Genomic DNA, 27,938 nt, shown 5'->3' with positions numbered 1-27,938 from the left:
TCCAATATAGAAATTAAGTTCTCCCCAACCTAGACACATTCTAAATTAGGAAATCTCCTGTTACCTTGTTTTTCATTTCATAGGCTTTGTTTCAGTTAAATGTCAGCAAACATTAAACACTACAGTACTTGAAAAAGAATTAACCCTTGAAATACTGTGGAGGACTAAGGCAACTTGTCAATGTTCCTCTACACCCAAGAATGGCAGAAAAGCTGTGGCAGTCCTTGAATTCAACAGAACCATGCTGACTTGGAGCTATTCAGGATCTGGCTCATGCCATCAGACTTATCTTCTTGCAATTATTGATTTGGGACAAAAAATTTCAAAGCCACAAAGGGCCATCAGAAATTACAAAGTGGGATTCTTCTACACGTGCCTTTAAAAATCCCAACTGCATTTTCCTTGCCCAACACCAAGCAGAGAACCCCTCCGAGCCTTTTTATGAGCTAAGACAGGACCTGGAGAGAGTCCATTCCAAGTACTTCAGAGACAGATCTGGGCATCTGTCCCATTATTATTCTGATAGTCACAGGAATTGCCAATTTACTTTTCCCTAATGTCCCAATTTCCATCTCCAATTTACAACTTGTCTGAACAAAACACCAGAACTCACCAAGCTGATAAGCAATTCTTTAGGAACATTACTGCATTCAATTCTTTGTATGTTCAGATTTTTCTAGATGCTCCCCAACCAATTTCTCCTCCTCGCTGTGCTGTGTCTCACTGGGAGCTGCACTCATTTCTTTGAAAGCACTTTGTTATTTCATTGCCATCTTATCTGACATCCACCTGACCTGTGCAGAAGTACAGCTACTGTGTTTATAGTTCGATTCTGTCTGGAAAAAGAACTTTTTTTTTTTTTTTAAATAAGCACTGTATGAGGAAATTAATCAGCAGAAAAACAGTGCTTTCTATTATTGTTACTCAAGTCCTCAGTACTGAAAATATTGATGACCACCCTCCTGCACACAAAACCAGATCTCCCCTCACAGCACAAGATAGGGAAAACTTGGAGAATGATTTCTTTTCATTTCTCTCTTCCCTCACTGGTTATAGGAAAATGGATTGAGTAATCTGGCTGGTCCCTACCAGTCCTATGTCTTGTCCTGGGAAGAGGCCACGCTAAGGAACAAATAAATTCAAAACACTTAAAGAGAAGCTTCAATAAAAGTGAAAGAAAAACACAAGCTACTGAACAAAAGAAATCTCTTGCTGGGGAATGAGGAAAATGCATTTTATGGTGTCCATCACCAGCACGAATCTAGTAAAGCAAAATATTGAAGTAGGTGGTGTACAGCTTGGTGGGAGCAAAACCAGAGCATTTATCATGGATTTGTACATGGTGCTATTCACACATGAAGAACTTTTTCCATCATCCATAAGGAATGGCAGGAGGTGCCATTTCTTATAAAAACTCTTTTCTTAGCTGCTAATCTTGGGAAACCCTTTAAAGATCATCCTCACCTCCTCAGCAATACTATGGCAGACAGAATTCAAGTCTGCCCTTCTCCTGCCATCAGTGTTGTTTTCCCACAAACCTCACTTCTCAGCATGACCCCCTCTTCGGTGCACAGTACCAGATCCAACCCTCTTTATTTTGTGTCTTTTCACCAGAATTGCATCTCCTCAACAGAAGCCCATCTCAAAACCCAATTATTTTTGATCCATGGTTTTGACCGGACTCTGGCTACATGTAAATACACCTCTATCCGTGTTTCCCGCATCAGCGTCACTTACAGTGGCCCAGAAGTGCCACAGGAGTTTGAAGGCTGAGGAACACCAACAGCACATCATCTTGCCAGAGGTGAACCCTTCACCAGGCCTGCTAGCTTGCTTCAAAATTACTCATCTTTTACTTACCCTGAGATTACAGCAAACTTTTTAGAAGTACTGTACTTTTTGCCTTTAAAGGACAGGCACCTGTCCTTTAAAGCTGGGTTTTCTTCTAACAAATTCCAGACATGGTTTCAACTCTGCGTTACAACAGGCGCCTTCGGCTATATTGTTCAAACTGTTTGAAATCAAGTTAAACAGCAAGAAGAACAGAGTTACATTTGAATCAGAGTAGCTTAAAAAAATAGAAAACAAATATGCTACGCGAGTAATGACTCTAGCTGTGCATGCTGAGACTCTTTAGCATGCATATTTATAATGAGGATTTACTGTGAAACTGTCACTGCATCTTAATACTACAGAAATTCAAACTGCATACTGAAAGAGACAAAGATTGCTTGAAATTTAGCTAAACCGGTGCTTCTATCTGACATACTAGCAAACCAAAGGAAAAAAAGGTTTTAATTTCAGTAGGTGGTACAATTTTATGACAGAGGGAAATAAATTTTCATCGAGTATGATTGACGTTTCTGGAAACTGTGTTAGCTTTGTTTCCAATCATCACGTCAAAATAGATTTGGCTGTTTCTATTCAGATCAGCACCATAATCAAAAGACTAGAAAATATCTTCCTACTACACCATCTTGAAGTCATCTCTTCATTTTTGCAGTAGGACTCCCCTCTGATCTTGAAACCTACAATATTTAATAAAAAAAAATTTCTTCCAAAAGCCAGGACCTGTTTTCTTCATCATCTTTATAGTATTCCAGGTGTGACAAAACTTCTCTTTTGAAATACTGTATTGTCCTACAAATATTCATTATTAAAAAAAATTCTGTGCTCTCTCAAAACATCATGCAATTTTTGAACTGTGATTACTTGTAGAAAGTCATTTCCAACCCCAGCAAGCTACGGAAACACTGCTTGCTATATCCATGCTGAAATCCCAGCAGCAGGTAGTGGGAAAGATATACGAAGGTCACAAGGATGATTTGATACTAGCGTCATGGTTTCACAGGTTGTCAATCTATCATGAAAATTCCCTCTGGAGGTTCAGAAACAGGTCCAACCAGACGAGAATTACTCTCCTCTCACATGTACCAGGAAAACAGCCTTCCTTACACCCTTCTCCTGTAATTGCCTGAAATCATGGTATCTAAGACACTGAGAACACACTGGTTTATTCCTTATCTTCAGCAAATGCAGTTTTGTTCAGAGACGCTACCACAGAGAAAAATAGCAGATTTAGAAGCAAAGTGAGGAGGCTCAGTGCTCAACCTAGGGACGGCTGATCTCAGCGAAGGAGGAAGGGCAACAGCAGGGGGTCACTTTTTTTATACTGAAAGAGAACAATGCATCTGCTCTAGTCACAGCACAGCATGCTGGCCTGTAACCTCATGTCACTAACTTTGGAGATGATCTGATGTAAGCACACCCAGTTCATGAGCTGCTCAGAAGTTTCACCTCCCAGTTCTGAGGCTTCTGATGTGTATGATTTATCCAGCTGGCCATTGATTTATATTGATGTAACCCAACCAGCCAGTTCAAAGATTTAAGTATCAGTACCAGTTTTATGTCTTCTTCAAAACATCTTTGACAATGTCATCTAAACTACAATAAGAAATTAATTTTTTCATTCATTTTCCTGGATTTTAACTGACCTTTCTGAAAATGACTGCAGTGATTCAACAGCAGTGATTGGAGATCATCTTGGTCAGCCATCCTCTTGCACGCTCCTGGCCACTTACAGTATCAAGACCACACCAAATGCATTTTTCTGCCTCAAAGCCATTTATTTGAATAAATTATCTTCTAGGACCGATGGCATAAGGTCAGAAGACAAAGGGTGAGTGACTGCTCATTCACTTTAGGAGGGATTGATGCTAAACATTCACACCTAACTAGCTCATGCAATTACTGGTTAATTCCAAATATTAAGGATGTTTAAATTAAATGTCATTTACTTACAAAGAATAAAAGCAAGAAGAGATTGAGGAAGAATTGTGACCTTTTGTAGCACCAATTGGATTCACATGGATGCAGCCTCCACCAGCCCACAGCCACTTAGGTGAGAGATGCCTTATTCTGCACGTGTCAGGAGCACTGTTTGCCAGAGACAGAGTCTTCACACTCTAACATTCAGGTTTGTCTTGCCATTTAACTGATCAAATTATCATCTGATAGACCAACATGGCAATCTGCAGGCCCAAATCCCTCACCTGCCAATACAAGTTATCGTTTATATTTGAAAACCAGGCCTCTGTGCATTTTCTCTTAAATAACACATCAGTCTCAATCCTTTTGCTTACCATAAGTAAACGACTTCAGCAATTACTGTCTGGGCAGTACAACTGCTCTGTTCATAGGATTTGAGAATGCATGGTGGTGCATTCCCAATGGTCTGTACAGTCCAGGTTGGCTCCAGCAACATGGACGATACTAACGTTTTGTTACATGGTCGCGCCATTTACAGAGAAAACTTCCAAGGACAAGGACAGAAAAGGTGTTGGACAGATCAACAGCAGCTGTGTAGAAGTGCAGCTGTTCCAGAAAAATGTGCTGAGTTTATGAAGTCCCACGGTACAGTCTCATTTTATTAGAATGTCCCAAACTCAAGCAATCCCAAGTGGCTGGAGTATTTATGAGCAGAACACAAGTTCGGTCAGGTAAAACAGCCCTTACCAGGTAAAAAAATTTACAGGCAAGCCATTTGCTATCCAAGAGAGCAATAAAGTAGTTCCTGAAGTACAAATATTTACAGGCAGAACCAAGCTCTTTGAGCCATGAGTTACTGGAAGGTTGTGACTGTGCTTTCACCTTACCAGCTGCTCAGTAGCAGCAGTTGGAACAAACTCTTCAGCTCCTATCTGGAAGAATTAAGTCAAAAACTGGCTTTAAAATTGAGACAGTGCATGCATTTCATCAGCTGTACAACTCAGTGAAAGTGAAGAGAAAATCAGACTAAGAGATGTGAAAAACACTCATATGAACATACTTTATGATGATGAACATATGATTAATGTGAAATAGAAACAAGTACTTCCCCCTAGCTAATTACCATTCAAACCTCAGAAGTCGAACACTGAAACATAAAATAAATATCATCTGGCATTTCCACGTGCTACTAATTTAATTCATTTAATAATCACAAAGAATTTTGAACTACACTACCGTTGTATCCATATACATATATATAACAAGGCAGTAAATAGAAAACACCTGATATACCCTTGAACCACTGGAATGTTGCAAAAAGTCCCCAGAGCTGCTCTCCACGAGCAGTGAGTTTGTCCTGAATCAGCTACTTTTTTCCTTAAGAAGCTGAGGACATAGGGGGATTTCTGAAGACATCAGATGATGTGCAACCGCAGCAGAGTACTTTGACTTGCATCAAGATTTAGTCTAGAGTTAAGCTAGTTCAACAATAAATGTTGTCAAAAAGAGACTGAAAAGACCATGGTGCCTATGCTTAACTGACCTGCTCTAAGCATCAACCCAGCGAAGCTGGGAATAAAGCCCAAAAGTTTGTAGAAATGCAGAAAACTAAAATAAATATTTGACAACATGCAACAGCTGATTATTTCTGATTTGAATTAGAGCAGATGAGGTTATCGGCCTCCTTTTTATAATGGCAGTACTCTGAGCAAACTGGTAGTGGCCTGAACATAAAAAACGTAATTGCAGTCAAACAGAGCAAAACCTCAAAATAGTGCAAGAGAGAGCTTCTCCTGTTGTGCAGCATTCTGGAATGCAAGAGCTTCTATCAGCACAGGTTGGCACTAAAATAAGCCATTTCCCTCAGCTCTACTCTGCTTGCTGTGAAAAATAATGATCTGTTGATCTTGGTTTGTCATTCAAACTGTGTACCCACTAAGTAAGCATCTGTCTTTTTACTGGATCTTCTTCTGTGATGTTTATCAACTGTCAAAACAAAACAGAAACAAAAATACAAGAACAAAACTTCTAGAAATACTTTTAAAATTACATTTGTCAAAAAGCCCTGACAATAATGGCCACCAGAGTTCAAGAAAACCTCATCTATGATGATATTATGATCACGTATATGTCTACACAGAGAAGTATGAATTTATATTTTACTTCCCATATCAGTACAATTTAGAGTGATAAATCCAGTTTGCACTTGCATTATGGAAAGTCAGTGTGAATGGTTTGTGCTCTGTTATAAAATCGAAGGCAAGGCTTTGCAGGACAAATTTACAAAAATAACAAACTTTCAAAATAATAATTATTTGATCATCTTCCCATTTCTTTTTAAGACAGCAGATTAGCAGGTGTTCTTTCCCCCTCCTAAATGTGAAAGCCATCCAAATAATTCCCTGTCAGTAGACATTTTATCTTACACTATCTCATAACTTTTCCAGAAACACAGTAAAGACCGTATCTAAATGGTGAGGATAAGAGTCTGCGATTTGAAAGTAAAGAAAATCACTACAGCTACCGCAAGATAGTCTAAAAGAAAGGATCAAAGTTTCCACTGGCAAAGCCAGTGTGAGTGCAACAAGCTTTGGTTTACGTGTATATGTCTGAAGCATATGTCCAAGTAGCCTTGTTAAAATACCACATCTTAAATAAAGAATCAGGCATTTTCTGAAATGAGAACTGAGCCAAACTGGGGAAGACCAAGCAAAGGGGAGTGGTGGCTCCTGCGCCTGGGACAGACAAAAGCAAAGGAAAAGGTGCTTGTGGCTTTGGCTGGGCAAGGCAAGAGCTTTGCTTTGTTTTACTTGAGGATTTTGCCTGAACTGGTGTGCTTGAATTAATAAACAGTTCCCTGAAGAGAAGGCCTGAATGAGATTGATTTCTTTATGGGATTTCAATTCTCCTAAGTGGGAGAAGAGAAATCTGTCAAGTACCTTAGCGCCTATTAGACCCATGAAGCCAAGAGAATCCAGTCACGTCAGTAGGAACCAAGTTACCACAACTTTCCAAAACCAGGCAAAAGGAAGTCTCCAAACTGGAAGGTATTTGAAGTCAACGATTTCTTCAGACTTAAAAGAAAAAATCTGAAGTGCATCAGAAAAGAATACCAAAGCATTAAGTGACTTGAACTTCCCTTCAACAGGCGATAAATGACCTTTATCTTAACACTTTCTGCAGTTCCCCATCACTGAGTAATGATAAGAAAACCAAGTCATCTACATGCTGACTTGCTGCAAGAGACACCTGCAGCGCTAAGACACAGATTTAAGTCAAGGACAAGGCAGCAGAGGAATACAAACACCCTTTGATGAATTTTTCCACATGTTCCTGCAATATGACGAACACTGGGGAGCAAGAAATAATCCATAACATTTTCAATTTGTCAGTGGCTGGATTTGGGAGAAGAGGTGAGAGCAGGGACGGACCCTGTACCAGGCCCATGCTGGGTGGACCATCAGCCCCACAGACCTTACTCATTTTCAAAGATCACTACCCAGCCCCCAGTGGCTGGAGCTCACTGCAGCACTCCCACCAACTCCCCTTTGTAATTCAGTTGCAATCCAAGAACTTCCCATCAGGAAACCGTCACCAGAAAGCATCTCTATTCCCTGTAGCAAAACAGCTACAGGGGAAAAAAAAAAAATCAATCTGTGCTGAAGCTGCACAGCATCATCCTAAGCTGAGTATCCAAATGGCTACTTGTGGCTTTTCATCGCAGATGCCTTCAGTTCACCATGCGGAAGCCAAGTTAGTTGGTAACCGAGAGGAAGATTCAAACAGGAGAAGGATTACGTTCATCAGAAAGAGTCAACCTTAAGATGATGTTAAAGGGCCTCCTGCTAGCCCTAGTCCTTTCCTGCATCAAAGCCTGGCTCAATTTCCAATTACAAAGAATGCCCTTGGAAATAGATTCTCATTTAACACTTCAATAATGTTCTGAACTTAAGAGTTAGGTACACTACCGTGTACCCAATTTGTGTGCACAACCACCCTACTGTGTAAAAAAACCCCACCAAATAACTGACTGAGTAGTGTCAAGGTTGTAATTTGTCACACTCAGAAAAATCCCCCAATCTGTGCACAAACAACATGCAATTTAGATGTTCAAGTACATTCCTTTCTAAATAATCTGGATAAGCAGCCAGATAGCATAAGAAAATGCACTGCAAAGACAATTTTCTCATTATAGACACTACGATTGCACCTGGAAACATGAGTCAGCATTTAGTTCAAGTCTTCTCTTACCGTCACATCCCAAGATTTATGTGAGCTCCTTCCAGCTCTCCAGTTGTGGACAGACACTCCACACGTTTAAGCCCCTGTTGCTCACCTTCCCCCCACACTGGGGATGGGACAGGAGGAAGCCTGGCTGGAAAGCTGACATGCTGTTTTGGACAGAGCCAGGAGAGTTTTGGGGAAAAAGAGATTCAGGGCAGTTGCAAAAAGCTGCAAGATATGCCTGTAAGTGATTTAAATGTGGATTTTTCCCCCATTTCTCTGCCGTGGGGCTAGACTGTCTATATTAGTGCATTAACAGTGCATTAGTGTAGCTGGAGAATGGAAGGAGCCTGAGCCAGCCCCTCCTGCCTCACAGAAAATACTCTGTCCTCCCTCCGTATCAGCACCAGGGACTTCAACAAACTGGAGCCAGGGCCGGCGCTGCCGTGAATCAGCCCTCTGTGTCCAGCTGCCTCACCAGGCGTGGGGATGCACCCTCCGACACATTCAGACATTCACTCAGCTTTCGACCGCTCCGCATCACCAAGGAAAGAAAAAAAAAAGCAAAGGGAAGCTTTTATGCTCTTCGCAGTTTAGCCAGTGCCCTGACAGAGGCAGACGAGACTCCTGATCCCAAAAGTGCGGTCCCTGGGCACGGGGCAGCGATGAATAGCTGCTCATGAAGCTCTTCCACAGCCTCGGCAGGCACAGCCTGACTTCTGCCAGGACTGTTCCTAGCAATCCTCCAGTTTAAAATATCTTGGAAAAAATCCTAGTTATTGATGGTCTTGATTAGGCTATGTGTTATCATTAAAATCATTCTAAAGGCACAGACCATTTATTTAGTATGAATTTTGAGTTACTGTGAGAAAATGAAACTACTCATTTTCCGAGTACATTTATTCTCATCTTTCTAGTAACACTCTGGGAAGGCTTATCTAACACCCCTCCCCCTTCCCAATCTCCATTACATCCAGGAGGGAGATAACGAGGTGCATAAAGAATGCACTCATTGATCAGAAAGACTGGTGGAATCATTAACAAGGTTCAGATGGCAGGATGGCACAGACAGGGCCCTAGAGCACTCTCCATGGAAAGCCTGAAGGAAAACATGTCTTAAATGCATCAAAAGTGGTCCACTTTGCCTTGTAATTTGGCTCCCTAGAAAGATATTTCCAGGAAAGTTTCCGTCATGAAGGTGAAGGAGCAGAAGGAGATTAATTAACCAGCTGAAAGAAAGCAGACACTGAAGTTTGACAGCACTAAACTCTCCCCTACAATAAATAAGATTTTGTTGGACAGGAACAACAGCTCTACAAGTTTTTCCTTTCTAGATGATCTGAAATAGTTTTTAGCCTGGAAATTTTCTTTTAAAGGATTCTGGAGTTTTAAAAGCTCAAACCATATTTAGGAAAGACAAACAATCGAGGAGTTCAGCCTGCTCCTGATACATCCTTGTGAAACGCAAGTTGTCTTTGGGGTTTCCAGAATAATAGGACAACATGCCCATTTATATCTAATGAAAGCTCACTTCACTAATTATGAACTTTAGGGGAGGCATTTTTAGGTGCTCAAGTAATGAGACTGGTTCCTCTATGTCCCCTCCACACTGCATGGGGACAGCTAGCCCCTTTCACAGACCACAGCTGGAGGTGCCCATGTTGCTACTGATGTTCTCTACAGAGGAGCGTATTTCTTTTTGTTGGTTATACAAAAGAGATTACTGTCAGGAGATGACAGTATCCCCCAGACCGATGAACCCCACTGTTTCAAAGTCTCACCTTACATACAAACAAGTAGGTGTAGACACTCACCAGTGTAATGCAAATCCTTCTTGGGAGGATGGTACATAAACAAAGCTGCACACATAAGAGATGAATTGGTGAAAATTTCTTGATTGGATGTTAGAGAGCAGGCAATCAATATAAGGACACTTTAGGTTTTGCAGATTAATGAATGTATTTTATGGGAATCTTGATGACAGTGTCCAGGAGCTTCAGATACATCCTTGATAACAATTCAGTATCCTCAAACAAGAGTTAAGGCCATTGGCTTATCAATTACTAAATAACTAAAACCACCACTCTCTGATTGCCCAGTATTACTTCTTGAAGCATCCAATTTGTTCCTCTCTACAATCTACTGTATAAATTGGTCTGATGGACTCCAGCTCTCCTTATCTATTTTATTTCATTTGACCATCTGTAGTCAGGTGTTACAGCAGCAAGCCTGCTTTCTAGGGTAGTTAGTAGTTAATGAAAGAAAAAAGGAGATGATCATCAATCACTTTGAAATTGTCTCCTTTTCTTTAGAGAGGGAAATGGAAGAGTTAGCAGAAACAGGGCAATACAAGGGAGGAAGTGGAAGCGACTGACTTCATCCCTGCCACACAATCTCTTGGCTTGCCAGCAGCTGGATTAACAAGCAATATGGTAAAGATTAACACCTAAGAGAAGGGCACATAAATCATTTTACTACTATTACTCTATCCTGAGTTCAGAAGAAAACAAACCAACCCTTTTGCTATTGTCCTCTACATTTAGAGAATGAAGTTCATACCTCAATGTTTATAAAAAGCAGCTACAAATATAACAACACTGAGAGATGACGACTCAAAAAACTCTGGACACAGCAGAACTTTTTTTTTTTAAGATAGATATGCCAAGTAAATATGATTATTGCTGCCAAAACTCAGTAATTCACTAAAAGCTGTTGAAAAAAGCCTATGTAATAATAATGCAAAATAAATACATGTACAAACACTCATACAAGCAATATTTACAAGCATTGCCATGCTCGTCAAAGATGAATTTCCATGCTCTAATCACATAATACTGGTAACATAAGATTATACATCCTTCTCAGAAGGAAAGAATTAGTTACTACCAACTCCAGTGGTTACTGATCCCAGAAATCATTACTAACTTGAGCAGTATTTGCATACATAAATAGTCACTCTGCTAACACTGCTGCAGTCCAGCTTCAACATGTGAAGAAGCAGAAAGCAAGCACTCTGGCTAGCCAAATTGCTCTGATTTGCCCACCATTGTGCTCGTCTCCAGGCAGGAGTTTCTCCTCTCTATTCCTGCTACAAAGCTGCTCCCCTTCTCCTCTTTCTGTAGAGGAGAACAAAGGTTCTTGGAGAAGCTAAAAAGAAAGAAAGGGGAAAAAACCCAACACTCACTCCTGTGGAAGGCAGAACACTACATAAGTAAAAATTTCTTTTATTTTATATTTGGTGCTGCTCTTGTGCAGAATACCAGGTAAAAAAAAGCATAGTGAGCTTCTCATAAGTGAAGGTCACAGAGCCAGGTTCTCCATTCCAGCACGCCTGTTCTGCATCGCATGGTCACAGTAAGCTGCAGCACATCACACAGCACTCGTCTGGCAAAGCAGACATTGCAGATTTAAGATAAGCAGCAGCTTTAGAGATATGGCTTGGCCTGGGTGATAACTATTTTTAATATCCATACCTTTGCCAAATTTTTATTAGTAAACTGTAATACAGAAAAATACAAACGTAGTATCAAATATATTTATGTATTTTAGAACTGGATGCTAAAGAAAATTAGATTTATATACAGTCTGCACAAGAGCAGATCCTTTACTATCCCAAGTAACTTCTTTGTGTTACAATGTGACATAGGGAACCAACCATAGTTTGCAGAAACAGATTTAAATTAGTGTCATACCATTATGCAAGGTCCTAAGGGCAACAAGGTATAAAGTAATACATGTTGAAGATTCTAAGATATCAGTCACTACTATTCAGTAAGACTTAAGTTTCCAAGCATTTCTAAGATTCCACTGGTAACAGCTACCCTAAAGCTTGTTGATGGGTTTTTCTTGTGGCTGCTCTGACCATTTGTATTTGGGAGCATCAGTTTTCGTTTTCTTTTACAGTGATCAATAGAGCTATGACTAGCAAATGGTCATCACGAGTTTATTTACTGATGTGAATGCAAAAGTCAACCCAACATTCTGAGTTACCTGGACATTTTGAATACATTATTCTAAATACCAGGGTAATTATTTCTCAATGAAGTATTTATGTCATGGTCACAGCAATTAATAAGGCATCTTTCCACTATTTCTGCATGCCCCATTTCCTTTAAGTGTGGCAAGTGTGTGAGTTAATCAGCTCTTCAGGACAGCTGTAAGAAAAATGCTGCACCACCATCACACATTCTGGCCACAACTAGTAATTGCACTGATGAAAGGATTAACATGACACAGGCTGGTATGAAAGGGAACACATGCCCAGCACACTGCGCTCTTGGCATGTCAGTGCTATGGAAATGGATGCCTAAACTAATAATTTCTCTTAATTTTGAAAAACCTCAGCGCAATTTTTTTTTCAATCTAAATGTACTTTATTTTCAGACCACAGATTAAATCCAGCTGCTGCTAGGTTCTCCTTTTAACCTTTGCATCTTCTATAGTTTATCTTTTCATCCAAAAATACAAGGTAAAACCAACTCAGACAAAGAAAGCCTGCCCAAACTCCTACATAACTTTCAGGTCATCAGGCAGCCACAGAAAGCTGGCCTCAGCTCTTCACAGCAGACGACAAGGTCTGTAAGTACCTGCCATAACGAGCCCGCCAGATATTTCAAGCAGCTCTGGCTACCTTTCCAGTCCACCGCATGAGTACAGAACAAGGGCAATTGGCTCTAGCCAAATGTAATGTTGCTTTATCCACAGGCTATGGGTCTAGAAAGAGAGACACAAAAAGGAGACAAAGAACTGACCTTCCTTACTGTTGTGGACGTAATGTTTTGCAAACTCATTCTTGAAGGAAGGGAAATGCATTAATTTCAAATCAATTAACTTCAGATGCAGCTGTAGAATTCCACTGAGTTCTATTTTCTGTGTGTGCATTAATGTACATGCAAGCACACACCTGTGTACATGTTTCCATGCACACACAAGAATGAGGCAAGGGGAATGTTTCTCCAATCTGCAGAACTGGTAAAACAGGATGAATTTTGCAACAACTTGTGGGCCTGCGTAACAAACCTAGAATCTACGACTTTTGGAGTAGCTACCAGGAGGGAAATGATCTCAGAGGGTTTTGTCATCATTCCCTTGGTAACAGAAACTAATTTTTTGTTATCATTGCCTTGAATATACTCTACTCCCCTTTCCAATGCGGGCAGATGATACGCTTCTTACAGCGCTGATTATCACCAAGATCCTCGCAGGGGACAATGCAGCAGAAAACTGTTTATTGGCATTTATCCTTCATCTCCTGCCCACTGCAAGGCCTCACCACACTGCTGGCATCACTGGGTAAGTAGGAATTTTGCTGCTAATGTGTCTGGAGAGGCACGGATAGGTAACTCATGTGATTAAGTAAGAATTTTTCCAAATTATTTATCACAAGTGTATGACAGCATTTAAATGCACCTGCAAAAACAGCATATGCATGATTTGTACATTATGAAGTCAATTTATCATTGTATATTAGCACCTGTCTATCTCTAACAAATGAGTAGCCTGAGGAAATCAGTGGGATTTTTCACCGACTTGGAATTAAGCTTGTCTGTAACTACCTTGACAAATCAGATCTAACGTCTCCTTGCTAGATAGACTGCGGAATACATATGCAACAGACTGAACCCAAAAAAAAGAAAGTTTGCCTCAAGCAAGTTTATTTACTACATTACATATCATTCCTTTAATGTACAGCACTTAGTGCAACAGGGTGCTGGCCCCAATCAGGATTCTGAGACATTACAGTTGTAAGTAAATAAGTAAAGTTGGTTTAAAAAAAAAAAAAACAACAAACCAAAACCAAACAAAAAAACCCACCACCACAACAACAATCACACTGCAGAGGAAAAAAATAAGGTCTATTTCTAAGCCATAACTATGGTAGAAAGGAAGTTAATAAACCTGCCAATAAAACTGGCAACCACACACAAACCTTGATCTGCTATTAATGGAACAGAAAATATTAACTTTTCTATAGAATTTTTAAAAGCTCAACAACAGTCCCTGATACAGTTACATATTTGCTACATAATTAGGTTAGAAAGCCCTGCAGGAAGGTCTTTCTTTTGTGCCGTATTCTATTATGTCCTTACAATAGTCTGCTATAGATTTTTCAGCCACATTTAACTCTCTAAGACTTTTTCAAAAGGTTATTCAGAAATATCTACTTCCACATGCATAAAAATAAGGAGACCCACCAGACAGCAGGTTCACAATAGCGACCCGAATCAGTGTGCGCATGAGAATTTTTAAGCCAGTGAAATGGGAAATAATGGCAGCTCAGAGATCGGCAGATAACGCAGCTGGGAAGGAAGGCTGCTGGAAGCCCAAAGACACAAGAGAGAGGACCCAGAGTCACTAAGTCAGTCTCAGAATTTAAGGACAAAAGCAATTACGAAGAATCCATGTCAACAGGTTTGTGGACAGGTCTCTCTCTATACATGCCCAATAGCTCTGACTGTTTTTGCATTAATGTACGTTTTCAGTTTGGAGTGTCACTACATTAAAGCCTTAAAAACATCATCACAGGTAAGTTGAGGACCCTAGACAAAAGGGGAAGTGCTTTTATTCTGTGACAGCCTGCAAGGAGAGTCTCCTTGTACCAGTAAATTATACATTCACAATAAATACTCACCATTCCTCCCGGGACAACACACTGCATATATCAGTGGGCCCTGAGCGTCTCACTTTCCTGACACCCTTCTGAAAACGTGTCACTACTGCAACCTGCACACCTGGGAGGGCAGCAGACCGCATCCACCCCAGACTGCCCGGCCGGCTGCGCTTCTAGTGCTGGGGCTTCAGTGCTTCAGGGACAGCATCTCCAAATAAACCATCAGAGGGGCAAACTGCAGCCAGAGAAAGTAAAAAGAAAGAACGAACAAAGCAGTTAGAAGTGGGGTGAGAAGGTGCAAAATAAGCTCTCTCAAAATAAGATCAGTATTACTCTGTGCTCTGGTTTTCACAGAGGAAAAGCATGGCAGCTAAATAATTTTAACCATTAATCTCACGCCTCCATACAAAGCAGTCAGGTTTTGTCACTAGCTTTTATTCCACACTGAACCTTCAATTTGTTGAAGTGTCAATCTAGGTGGCTTTGTTGGAAGCCAATGAGGTGAGATTATTTGAGCAATTATGAACTAGAATGAATTGCTGCATTTCAGAAACCTGCAAACAAAAAAATAATACTAGAAGATAACCCTTTTTATTGTTCAGCAAAAACACTGGTTACAAGCTTTAAATACAAGAGATGCAGGTCACCCGAGACATGCAGAAAATGCACGCAAGTCTTTTTTTTTTTTTTTCAAAATTTTAAATAGTCATGAAAGAAGTAAAAATGTTTGGAATATCTTCTTGGGTTTATTTTGCTGAAGTTTCTCTTGCCACATCAGGATTTGCCACTTCTATGCTTTAGTTTTTAGGAAGCGTGAAAAATTTGCATAGAACTACCTTCCAGCTTTGTGCCTGCAGAGGATCTAACAAGTTGCTGGTAAATCTCTTTGTTTATAAAGCGTACAAACTGAGACACATGCTAATGTAAATTAAGAACAGACTAAGCCTCTTACCTATTTCAGTACTTTTTGCCTATATTTTCACATCAAGTGCTTAAGACAACAGGGAGGAGATTTTATAGTGGTCAGTGACAGTAAAAAACCAAATACATGTCCTTATTGCTAAGGGATTGTATTTCTGTAGAATACAAACTTGGGCAATTTATTTAACAAAGAGCAGGGTATGTTGGCCTTGATCCAGCAAAGGATGTAAATAAATCCAGATTAGCTAACTGCATTAAGGACAGATGACTGGACTATGCACTACATCTTCGCTGCAAGAAGTGAGTAGCCTACTCCTAGACTCCCAATCTCTGAAACAGCCTGGTGTAGCTCAGAATATCCCTGAGATTAACAAAGTCACACTCCACCACAGTCTTTCGAACTCTAGGAAATTTCTTAAGCTTTAACTTGATGAAAGAAAGAAAGCAGTGTTTCTATGCAGATATGCTAGACAGACAGATATGCTAGGTACCTAGAGCTAAGTCCTGCCCACTTCACTAAAATTGTGTGTTTTAAAAAGGCAAAACTATGGTGTGCTCTGGCTTTCCTTGCGAAGAAATTAAACGCTGGCAAGTTCAGCACAAGGTCTCATTCATGAGTATTTCCTCAAAATTCCTTGGCCAACACACTATAGATAGTGTTTGTGATTACTACTGATTTCCTCTTTGGTTAAACTGGGAATCAAGCTCACTCTTTAGCTCATGTGTGCTACTGAGTTCCTCCAGGAGCAGGATCACCTACTTGTAAGGTGTGTTGGGTGGGGAAAGAGAGAAAAACAGGAGCTGCTAAACACTAATAAAACCTGGAAATGAGCACACTACAGTCCTCTGCCTTGGTTCCTAAGCAGAGAGTTTCCCATCAGCCCCACAGCTGGGCTGAACACGTTACCACCACTCTGCCAGCTCTACAGAAACTCTGGGATGTAACCTATAAACAGAAGTTCACCTACTGAAAATGGTATTTGTGCTTCTTTTCAAGTGATTGGCCAAGGTCAGAGGGTTTCTTTATTCATGAGATTTTGGCTTTCCTTCTCATAGAAGCAAGACCCAACAAATGTGTTTTTCCAATATCCTGATTCAAGTACCCCCAAGGCACACAGCAGAGAATAGAAATTCTTCTAATTAGAGACCACTTTTCAAAAAATTTAGCCCTTGCTGCTGTCTTGCTCAAGGTCATATGCTAAGTGGCTGGTGAACAAACAGATCTGCTAACTTTCAGCAGAATGAAGAATTAAAATCCAATTTAACTTCAGTACCAACCCTGGTATTTGACACTGTCAAAACAATTTTCTGTTTTAAAGCAACAGCAGACTATGAGTGAGACAGCAGAAGAAAACTGGCAATGAAATAAGACTTTGTAATTTTTTTTTCCTTAAAATTAGACTATTTTTTAAGAAAAAGGCTGATCAAAAATATTAATTATGCAAACCATTAGTTCTAGATCCAGTATTTGTGGTTCTGCTGGATTACTAGCTTGGATTCCAAGTTTAAATTAATAACTGAATAAATGTTTTCCTTAGGTAAATTCTTCATATGAAACATGCATTGCCCAAACTATCTTAAACTCACCCTACTGCTTTTTTCCCCCCTCCCCATAATATTGAACTTGGTGTGTAACAAGTTGCATAGACTGGTGAACAGGTAGAACAGTATCAGTATTTCTGTAATTTTATACTTTGCTGTTACTGTTCAATAAAAATAATTGCCTGTAATCATCCAGTATCTTTTCTTAAAGATCATTAAGAAATTATTCTTAGAAATTAATCATTTTTCACATTAAAATACAATTGCCAATAGTACTTTATTGCTCAGTACTGAATGTATCACTGTTTTTCAACTTATTTCCTACCCTACTTTTCTCAATGCATCATTCATCATGAAATAATCAGGACAGCAAGGACTAAATTTTACGTCATCGTGATGTTCTACTTAAACAGTTCATCTGACATTTTAACATGCACTATAAACCCATACTGAAAATAAAGCACATCAGTAGCTGGCATGTACCAGCTAAGGTGAAGGATTTCAGCAAAGTAGGAAGAAATGTTCTGAACACAACTGGCAGGTCTTGGCCACTGAATAAAATCCATATTTTTATTTTAAGTTATCTTGGAATTGAAATAAAATCCACTCCTACCTTAGCTACCAATTTAATTGATATTGATAGTCCCATGTGCTCAGTCTTTAACATACACTAAATTCCTGCTAGAATAATCATATAGTCCTCAAGGATTTGCTTCTGATATACACTTATGGTCAAACACAGCATTTTTTCCGCTTCTGTCCTTGTGACTACTGATGCAAGGAAGGGCTGCACAAGTTTTGCTACAACAGAAGAATCTTTTTACAGCTGCACGGCCAATCAACAAAACCAGAATAAACACGTCACATCTAAAAATAAGCACCTTTTTCCCCAATGAACTACAGAGGGAAATTGATTCCAAACAAATGAAAGACGTTATTTAGGTCAAAAGAAAAATATTTTGTACTTTATTAAATCCCATTAATTTGGTCTTTTAGTTGGAAGGTTCACAATTCAAGTTTGAATCTACAATCTAAGACTCTGATGACTCACAAATTTTCCAGCCAGTGTGAATCTGACTATTAAAGAAAGGGGGAAGAGACTGACATAGTGAGATGCTGCCCTTACACCTCCGTATTAGAGTACCACCCAGTAAATGTTGATTATTTCTAGGATTTGGGCTAAAGCACTGTGCTAGAACAGAACACATGAAGCAAAGGTGCACAAACATGTGCTGCTCTGCAGCACCACTGCCTTCTCAAAATGCAGGAGCAAGCACAGGTACGTGGGGAACCTTTAAATACACAGAACTTCCTGAGTCTCTAATGCTAACTTCCTTCATTAAGCCTGCCAATGTTCAAATGAACAGGTGAGGCTGCAGGAAGGCTCATAAAAAAAATAATTTCCAAATCTGGGGGAGCTGGAAAGTAAATTTAAACCACTTTCTCAACTGCTGCCCTTGTCCAAGGGCCTCTTCTGTAGCTCACTGACATCTGAATGTTACCGTCAACTCCTGCTGACTTCAGACCAGACCTTGAACATCTCTGAACATAACGCTCTTTGAAAGATTGCTCTGCTGTGCCTACCAGAATTCAAATTATTCCAGTTATAACTTAAAAAAAATATTGTTCCTTTAACTTTCTTTGACAGATAAAAATTGGGCACATTATAAAAAGGTCTGTAAGCTATTACAGATGGCATTTGAGATAATGTGTGTCCTTTTGCCAAGATACACACTACTCAAATCGCAGGAGTCTGAAAGCTCATGGAAGTTTAACAATCGACAAGCCGTGATTGACACAGCTCTGCTCCTAGTGTGAAATGTCCTATTTAAGGCTTGCCGGGATGCACTGGCTCGGCAGAAGGACTGCAGCAGCATTACCGTTTGCCTCCTATGTGGATTTAAGAACTGGCACAGAAGTACGATGCAGAGTCCCTGCTCTCATTTTCTGCACTGTCATCTCTAACCATGTGCCACACAGACAATCTGACATGGCCTTCTTTCTCTGAACTGAGAAACGTTATTTTTGGTGCGCCATTTCGTCTCAGAGAGTTACTTCATTTCCTTTGCTATTCCCCTTGTCCTGGGCTTTCATGCCATCGCAGCTTTGTTAAGGGGAAGTCCAACCCACCCTCAACCCCAGGCATGACAACTTTGTTTTGGTGGATGCTCAACCGCAGATAAATAAACAGAAAAAGAACAGAACTCAAGGCAGACAAATGGAGGAAAGAATCGCTTTCAAATACCTGGAAATGTTAAGTATATGTAGTTTAAACGTTTTGTTTTGGAGACAAGCCACAAATATTAGAAGGGATTTTACAATTCATTTCTCTTTTCCATTAACATCACCACCAAACCCTGACCTTTATTCAGTGAAGTTATGGGAAGATTTTAATTCTCTGCAGTGAGATGACTTTCTTTACTAAATCATTTATAGGAGGAGTATTAAAAAGAATCCCTATCACAAAAATGGGAAAATGAGAAAGACATTTTCTCATTTGTAGCAAACTAGCAGGGAAAAGAAAGCATGTTAAAACCAAAGGAAAACAGGTATGAAGGTGAGTCAAAATGGTTCATTCCCACGATACACTTCCAAAACATCTGTATTATAGTCAGCTTAAACCTTGAACAAAAGGTCCCTTTCAGACGGGAAAAGTTAAAATAGTGTCTTATTTTAGACATTTGAGAACTTTTATATGCATCAACCTCTGACTTAAGTAATTAACTTAGCCAGAAAATTCCTATGGCATACACGAGATTTTCATCAGCTATCTTGTTTCAACGGGGGCAAGAGGGGAAGGGAAAAACACTTCCACATAAGTGGAATATTTTCAACAGATGTGCACGCTTACTTCTGATAAACTCTACATCCTAAACTGACTTTCTCATTCCTCATTCACCATGCAGGAGGTAGCAGCAGCACGTATGTGCACGCTGTGTGCCCAGCACAAGATGAAAGTGATTCATTACTCTGAATGTTTAGGCAACAGATGCCAGAAAATCTAATATAATCTGATGAGAGATAAACTAAGGCTACAGTGTTGAATACCTTCTAAGAGATTTGAAGGGTTGTATTTTAAAGCAATATACTGTTTTCAATGTGGCTTATACACAGAATTTTACTGCAGGAAGAGCTCCATGTTTTCAAAACCGTATGAAGGAGATTATTGGGTTGCATTTTTCATAGAGGAAAAAAAGCGTGAGGTGTGCTCTGATGTTCTCTAGTGAACCGGTACAAAGCAAGTTTCTATTTTGTTGGCTCAGGCAGGGCAAGAGCAGGCAGTACAAAAGGTTCCCGCAATGTTGACAACTTTTCAATCACCAAAAACAGGTGTTGGATTTGAAAGACAGACCATGAGATGGAAAACCTTATACCATTAACAATCTCCCGAGACCGCTCTTCCTCCCATTACAAGGCCATGTAATGGCAAGGGCTATTGACTGGGGTAACCCGGCGTGCCACCGAACACATGCAAGGTCAGGGGGCACACAGGTCCTGCAGGAATACGCACAACACCTGATCCCAGTGTGAAACAGGAGGCAGCAGGCTGAGAAAGGAGAGCTTGCCTTTGCTGTCCTGAGCCAACGCTCACAAAAACACTGCTCTCATTACTCGCCTGTGTCAGCAGCTTTTACACTGCTAGAGCCACAGGGCAAGGTTTTTCAAGTGCTCAAGTCCGACATTAGGCACTTTAAATGGAATATCCTTATCCACAAGACTACATGAAACTGATGGGTATCATCTACCTGCAGTAGTTAAGGACTACAAGACGTAGAGCTAGATGCAACAAAGGACCTGCAAGTCAGAGATGTGAAAGTACTAATTCAAAGTTGGTGAGCTTGGAAAGTCAAGACAAATTCTTCTCATTTCAGTCTGCCTATTGATTCAGCTCCTTTTGCTGTTTGTATTACTGCAGTTAAAACTTTGCTTTCAAATGTACAACTTCTTTAGAAACTTTAGAGAACTAGAAGTCCTCTAATTTTTATCCTTCCAAACTCCTGTCTCTTGCAGGCACATGGTCCTTGAGTGGAACATCAGACAAATCTCTTCCTTCATTAATTATCGGCAAGACTTCTCAGCTACAAGTCTTCTGAACAAGATTTTGTCTCTAAAATAGACAATAGAAAATTTGCATTTCATCATATTAACAAGAGGCAATAAAAGCATAGCCTGAAAGAACAAATGCATTAATATTTCTAAGAAATATTAGCCTTGGACTTGTCTTTTACAAGGAAGCTTCTCAGACCAAGACACCAAATAGGTACAAGAAGGAGCATTATTATTACTACTAAGTATTCAAACAGCATTGATAAATCTCTAGTTTTACACAGAATTCAGTACAAACACTGCCAAGATACTGCAATGATTTAAGAAGGTACAAAAATTATATTTAGCACAGGGCACTTTTAATAGAAGAATGGCATGGTTCATACCTCGCACTGCATTGTATTAACTGAAGAATGTTAGATCAGCCAAGAAACATTTCTAACTTCTGTTATAGTACGTACTCTCACCGCACTGATTTAAAAACATTCGTACACTATCAGTCCTTCTTCTTGTACCCACCTAGAAGAAAATAATTCACACCATGAGTAATTATAGCATTAATAACTACAAAACTAGCTTTATTATTAAAGTCATCATATTTGAAGACTGTTGGTCTAGTTCCCTTCCAGAAGGCGGAATGATAAAGCTTCTTGTCACACTCTTCTCTAAATACTTCAGGTTTATTGTTCTTCCTATATATAAAAGCCAATAAATAAATTCAAATCTTACTCTATACCAGTCTGGGGATTTCTAAACCGACCTGGCTGTTCTTACAAGTTCCCCTACAACCCATTTGCCTGAAAACATGACCTGACTTCAGCATCTCACACAAAACTGTTCCCTTATCTTTCTCTTCTCCCAGTTCTCTATTCTACATGAATTAATTGCTGACTTTTAGAATCATCAGTCCCAGCTGTAAGTAAGCTCCTACCTAACTATCCAACTTCTTGTAAGGTTGTATCTAACTACTGTCCACAGACAAGGTTTGTAAAACGTTATGCTTGAGTACTCAGCAATTATACACTGTTGTACGTTTGGGGGGGGGGGGTCCAATATGCTAACACCAACCTCTAAATAACTTTGCACCCAGTAAAACAGGCATCAATTGCCAATACGCTGAGTCAAGAATGTAACAGCGAGTCAACAAGTGACATGCGAATTGCCATATTGGTAATTAAATCCACACTGAAAACCTCTAGCAATCCCTAGGTGCAAGGAACTATTTTGATTTTTGTAAAGCACAGTAAATATCTTATTTCTATCAAAAATTATTCTGACAGTAATTCTGCACCTTAATGGTAACATCCCCAAGTTGGTAAGTGGGACTCACGTAGACTGGAGGCACATACGCTACTGTAATAAAGGATAATTCAGTACTAGGAAAATCACTGGAAGGGATGATTGAACTAGTTGTTCCACATTTTGGTTACCCCATCTACAATCTTTTTGTTACAGAATATGAAATTTTAAGAGAGGGGCAAACTGAAGATTTATGAATACAATACTACTTCTGGAAATATTATGCTGTTTACCTTCAGATTCAATCAGCTTCTGCAAACTTAAGGTAAGCAAATAGTCACAGGAGTAAGCACAGTCTCAGTTCTATTATGATTTCCCAGAATCAATGAGCTACAATGCAAACGTTTGCCCACAAGCATAAGAAGCAGCAGCCCTGCCTGCACTGCCACTGATCATGACTAATAGAGACCTGACATGGGAATGGATAGCACAGAATGAAAATGACTGCTACGCAGCTTTTTTTCATTTGTTTCCATTTTCAAGTAATAATACAATATAAAATTCCATATTATTTTAGCTGCTAGAACAGGTGGCATAAGGAGAAAAATAATTTAAGATCTTATTTGTATGAATATGTGGTCACGTTCTGCAATATTCTTCACTTTGTACCAACAAAATGTAGAATTAACTGGTTCTGAATAAATTGTGCTTTTTTATCATTTAAATTTCCTGCTACACATCCATAACCCTGCACTCTGCAGATAGCAGAGCACACCCACTCTGACATTCGAAATACCTTGGCAAGTTTGTCACATCAGACCACCGACCTCCTCACAAAGCAAGGCCTGAACCAGAACGCCGAACGTGCCTCAATTCACAGTTTAGATTCGTGGCTTTCCAACTCCACCTGAGGTCTTTTAAAGAAGGTGGAGAACATATATTTGTAGAGATGCCCCATCGGTACAAGAGCCCTGCGATTACAGTGGGATACCATGTGTATGCCTCAGCCATTTCTTTTCCTTCCACCAACTTTAATCACGATACTTGCTGAGGCAGCAGCCGAGAAGCTCCACGTCGGTAATTTCACCAGCAGAGTCCTCCAGGCTGCTGCCTCCAGACCCCTTCGTTTGCTGGAGCCGACATCCCTCTTTCTCTTCACTGGGTTCTGCAGCAATAACAACTGGCTGAATGAAAAAATGCCTTGTGTGAAAATTCTGTAGGACTACATTAACGCACTCAGCTAATACAACTTATTTCAAAAAGCATCTTCATCCCTACTCAGATCTGCATTGTGTTACTGCCTTATTGTCAGACTTCCTTATTTGCCTAAAATAACCACCCATGCCAAGTGAGTGGGTCACAAATCAGATGGGTTGCTTTGTTAATTAGATGAATTTGGGCAAATACTGCTTTTGAACAATTACGCACAGCTGGCAACGGATGCTACCTCTAACTCATGTTATTTTTGGTTTTCTTCTATGGCCATGACTTCTCCTTCCAATTCTAATATTTTGCTGCCTGTAATATACAGAATGAGAGTGCTTTACTCATGACCTTGATTAGCACTACTGAAGCAGGTCTGGAAGCCACAAGTATTTTGTAAGTCCTTGAGTGACAGCCTTGGGAATCTAAACAAACTTTAGGGCTGTGACTCCTGGATACCCTGCACTATCGGTCATAATACTTGTGTTTTACCTGATACTGCTGTAACAGGATGCAAGACTGAATGAAGTAGTTTGATCTTTCACACTTTCTACCATGGTGCCAGTGAAACTCCTTTCTTGCCTTTGAATAGCAGTGTTAACATTTGCAGCAAAGCAGCATGGATTAGATAAAGAGAACTAAGAACAGAAACAAATTCTTAGGAGGTAAGAAATTAAAACATTTAATTGTTGCAAAGAAATAAAAAAAAGCACATAGAGCTCTATAAAAAAACATATTATATGCCTACTGCCACAGGGGACAAGCCAAAGGCTATATAGATGCCAAACATAAAACAAATTGTGCTCCTAAAATTAGATGAGGACTGATTTTGCACATATACACAACAACTCAGCATTCAGATGAATTTATTACAAAGAATACAAGGCACGTAATGTTTGTCACTATTTCTCATTTCCTGCTTCCATCTGTTTAGACCCAGTTCAAATCTGCTACTGTACATTATACAACCCCTTTTCTTTGGGTGTCTCTGATTATTACCATAAAAGGTGAGTAATGAAAAGGCTAACATTAGATCTGGTGCCAGTATTTTCTACACAAAGAATTACAGTGCCATTTTTGCAGTACTGCAGGGTTTAGAGACAAGTGGAATGCCTAGCAAAATTAAAAGAAAAATAAAGCAGAAAAAACCCTGTTTTCACAATCTGCTTCCAAGGCTGTTACGTGGTATCAAAGCGGTGGCATTCTTCAGCAGTAGAACCCAAATGAAATCCACAATTAACTTCACCAAGAGAAATATGAAGCATCACAAGACAGAGAAATGGGTACAGAGTCTGCTGGTTTATTATGATCTTTCATACATGGAAGTTGAATTAGACTGGAATTTTAATTGCACAAGCAACTCACTGCAAATACTAGCTAGATGATTTATTAAAATGAAAGTCATCAATATTATCTCTATTACAAGTACAGAAAGGATATGGATGAGTGTATTCTATTAGTTTCTTTAACTCTTTGGGAGGACCCACACTGTGTAAAATTTCTGAACCTGCTGGATATTGCAACCAGGTCTTCCTCAGTTATCTACATGGAGCTAAACAAAACTAGCTCTCAAGTTAAACTGACACCATAAACTTATAACTGGATACAAAAAGTTGTCAATCACTAGCAGAAATACCAGGAAATTTGAGTACGCTGTTTCCTCTCAACACTGTCGCAACCTACTTTGGTTTCCCATAGTTTATGCTCTTGCCAACTGATTAATCTTTTATTATCCAATTGGGATTATGAAAGTCAACTATTCCATATATAATTACAGAAAACTCAAAAATGAAGTTTAAATAATGAATAACAGCTTACATTATCTAAATAACTGTTTTCAAGCCCTTTATTTTCCATTTCTTCACTAATAATTTTTGATCCATACAAAATGGCAGTTTTCAAACAGGACACAAGCAAAGCAATTATTTCACCCAGTAAAAGGTAATGGCTTTTGTGACACAAAGTCAGACACCATTACTACACCTGCTTCCTCTGTTCTTAAAATTATACATGTTTAGTTTCTTCAAGGAACAGGTCAGGCTAAATATGGAGAAGTTTGCAGCAATATGACCAGGCTACAGCACGATAAATTCTCTGTAGCTCTGCTAGGAGTGTTCTCACTAGAATAGGGATTAATCAATCTAACTGGGTAACAAGAGACAACAAAAATTTAAATGACAATTTAATGATAAAGATAATGTGGACTAAATAATAAGAAAACACATACAAAATAGCTGGACAACTTAAAATTACAACATATTTAACTAACCGCAAAATATTCTCGAAGTTCTCATCTATATGAACTGTTGAGTTATGTATCAGCCCTGAAAAGTGACACTCCTGAAATTCTTCCAAGAGACTCCTTCTAAACAAACCTTTTTATAGTAATAAGGGTCAGCATATTTTGTTAAAGCATTCTGTACATATTCCCTTTATCAATACACAGACACCTGCATGTGGCAACTGCGTATTAATAACACAGAAAGATTGACTGTCAATAGGTTCTGTGATACTCGCCACATCTGTCTCCACTCCTCCATTTGGTACAAGAAACCCTGTAGTGCTCTCCAACGCTTCTGTGGTAGGAAAACAATAAAACAATCCCCAGGCCAGATGTTCTCCTGCATCTCTTTCTTCACTACAAGGTCAACTAGTATCCAGATATTCATAAGAAAAAACCTTTATATTCTGCTTTCTAAGGAGGTACAGTATTATGTTTTGTTGCAATACTTTAAAAAACAAAAGTTGGCTAAGAATTTTGATTGGGCTGTTACTTGTTTATTATTAACTTGTATCTGCTAGAATTCTGAATGTCATCATGCCTCTTCTCCCCTGCCTGCCTCCCTCCCAGTGCTGTGACAGACAGGTCACTGGCTTTAAAATGTTTCCTCTTCAAACGCTGCAAGAAGAATGGGTGAGGGAATCTTTCATGTGCCCTTTCTGAAATCTGCACAATGAGAGTTTTAAGGGTTAAGGCAGAAAATATCAAAAGCATTGTTCTAAACCATTCTAGGAAAGACATTTACACATTCTCAGCATTGAAGGGAAACAATAAAATTTTATAAGGTTTAAATAAAAGGAGGCCAGTAGCTAATACTAGAAGTTGGCATTTTACCAACTGCCAAAAGCAGATCAATAAATAACCATCTTAAACTGAAGAAAAAAGGCTTAGCAATGTATTATCAGTAACCTGCCATCCAGGGAAAGGACATGAGAGGTACAGTGTGCTATGCAGGTGCTGTTGTTGCAGTGGGGAAACGTATGTTTTCTGTACACCCAAAATAAGCAGTTTCTTTTGCTGCCACTGGAGATGACAAGTAGCTACCCACCTTGCCTCCTGGGAGTGCACCTGTTGCAGGAAGATGGGAAGCTACAAGATGCTGAAGGCTGGAGGGTGTTTTTGAGGAAACAGCCGGAGGTGCCTGCCCTGTTCTGAATTCCTTAGGCGTCCACTGCTGACCACTGTGGGAGACATGCCGTGGTGCTGGATGAGGCTGTGGTTTGACATCAGCAGGGGGGATCTCCCACCTCCATCAAGACTCGACAGTGAGCACTGCAACAGTTAGGAAATCATGGAATTGCATTTAGCAGGACATGATAAATACATTTGGTACAAAATTGTTAGAAGTCAACCTTAAGCTTCACATATGATGCAAAAATAGCAACAGCTTCCTATGCCTGAAAGCACAGAATTTATAAAGGAAAAAAAGGAAATTTGGAAGATCTGCCCTAGAATAGACCATACTAGAAGAGACAAGTATGGTAAGTCTAATTTAAGGAAGCAATTCTGAAGGATTCCTGATGCACAGGACGATCCTGAACAAATCCACCGCAGAAGCAGGCAAACGCACCTAAGGTTAAGCAGCTGCAGCTGCCAAGTTTGCTGCCACAAGAAAGAACTTTAAAGTCTGCAATGGGAGACAGTACGAGTGCCCCAGTCCAACATACCTAAACCTACTACCTTGTCATGCTTAGGCCCTTTCTTTTAAGCTTTGTATTTTACTGGAAAGCTAAAATTGGCTGTAAATATAATGTGGAATTAGCTATCAGCCATCAATGACAACTAACTCAGGCATTTCAATATCCAGAGAAAAGTCCAGGGAAATACCCTGAGCATGGATACCTGAAAGTGCCACGTGGGGCTGCTGTGAACTGCTAAGGACAGTTGTTTGGATACCACCAAAGAAGGCACGTTCAAAGCCATTTTCCACTTGACAGCACAAAACCAGGAGCCCAGTGGTAGGGTCAGGTTATTTTGTTTGGTTGGAGTTTTTTTGGGTTTTGTTTTAAATAAGGAAAGGGAATTAAGAGATCGAGCTTGAAATGCAGGAAATGGTACCACCTCAGCCCAATGGTTAAGACGTTCATCTGAAGCGTGAAAAAC

At 39.7% G+C, this 27,938-nt stretch overlaps 1 long non-coding RNA gene across 2 annotated transcripts in view; it reads right to left on the bottom strand.

The window, feature by feature from the left end:
* The window catches only part of LOC142042797 (uncharacterized), a 120,450-nt gene that overhangs the window by 39,252 nt on the left and 53,260 nt on the right, over positions 1-27,938 (bottom strand). The window contains exons 2-4 of one of the 2 annotated variants that reach the window (XR_012653862.1): positions 26,884-27,107; positions 21,499-21,631; positions 14,624-14,837 (exon numbers count right to left, since the gene is read on the bottom strand). This is a non-coding gene — a long non-coding RNA (uncharacterized LOC142042797). The remainder of the gene's footprint in view (positions 1-14,623; positions 14,838-21,498; positions 21,632-26,883; positions 27,108-27,938) is intronic. The other variant, XR_012653863.1, reaches the window with a different exon arrangement.

This window comes from Buteo buteo, chromosome 21 (assembly GCF_964188355.1).
Source record: "Buteo buteo chromosome 21, bButBut1.hap1.1, whole genome shotgun sequence".
Classification (NCBI taxonomy): Eukaryota; Metazoa; Chordata; class Aves; order Accipitriformes; family Accipitridae; genus Buteo; species Buteo buteo.
This window is presented reverse-complemented; position numbering and strand designations above follow the sequence as displayed.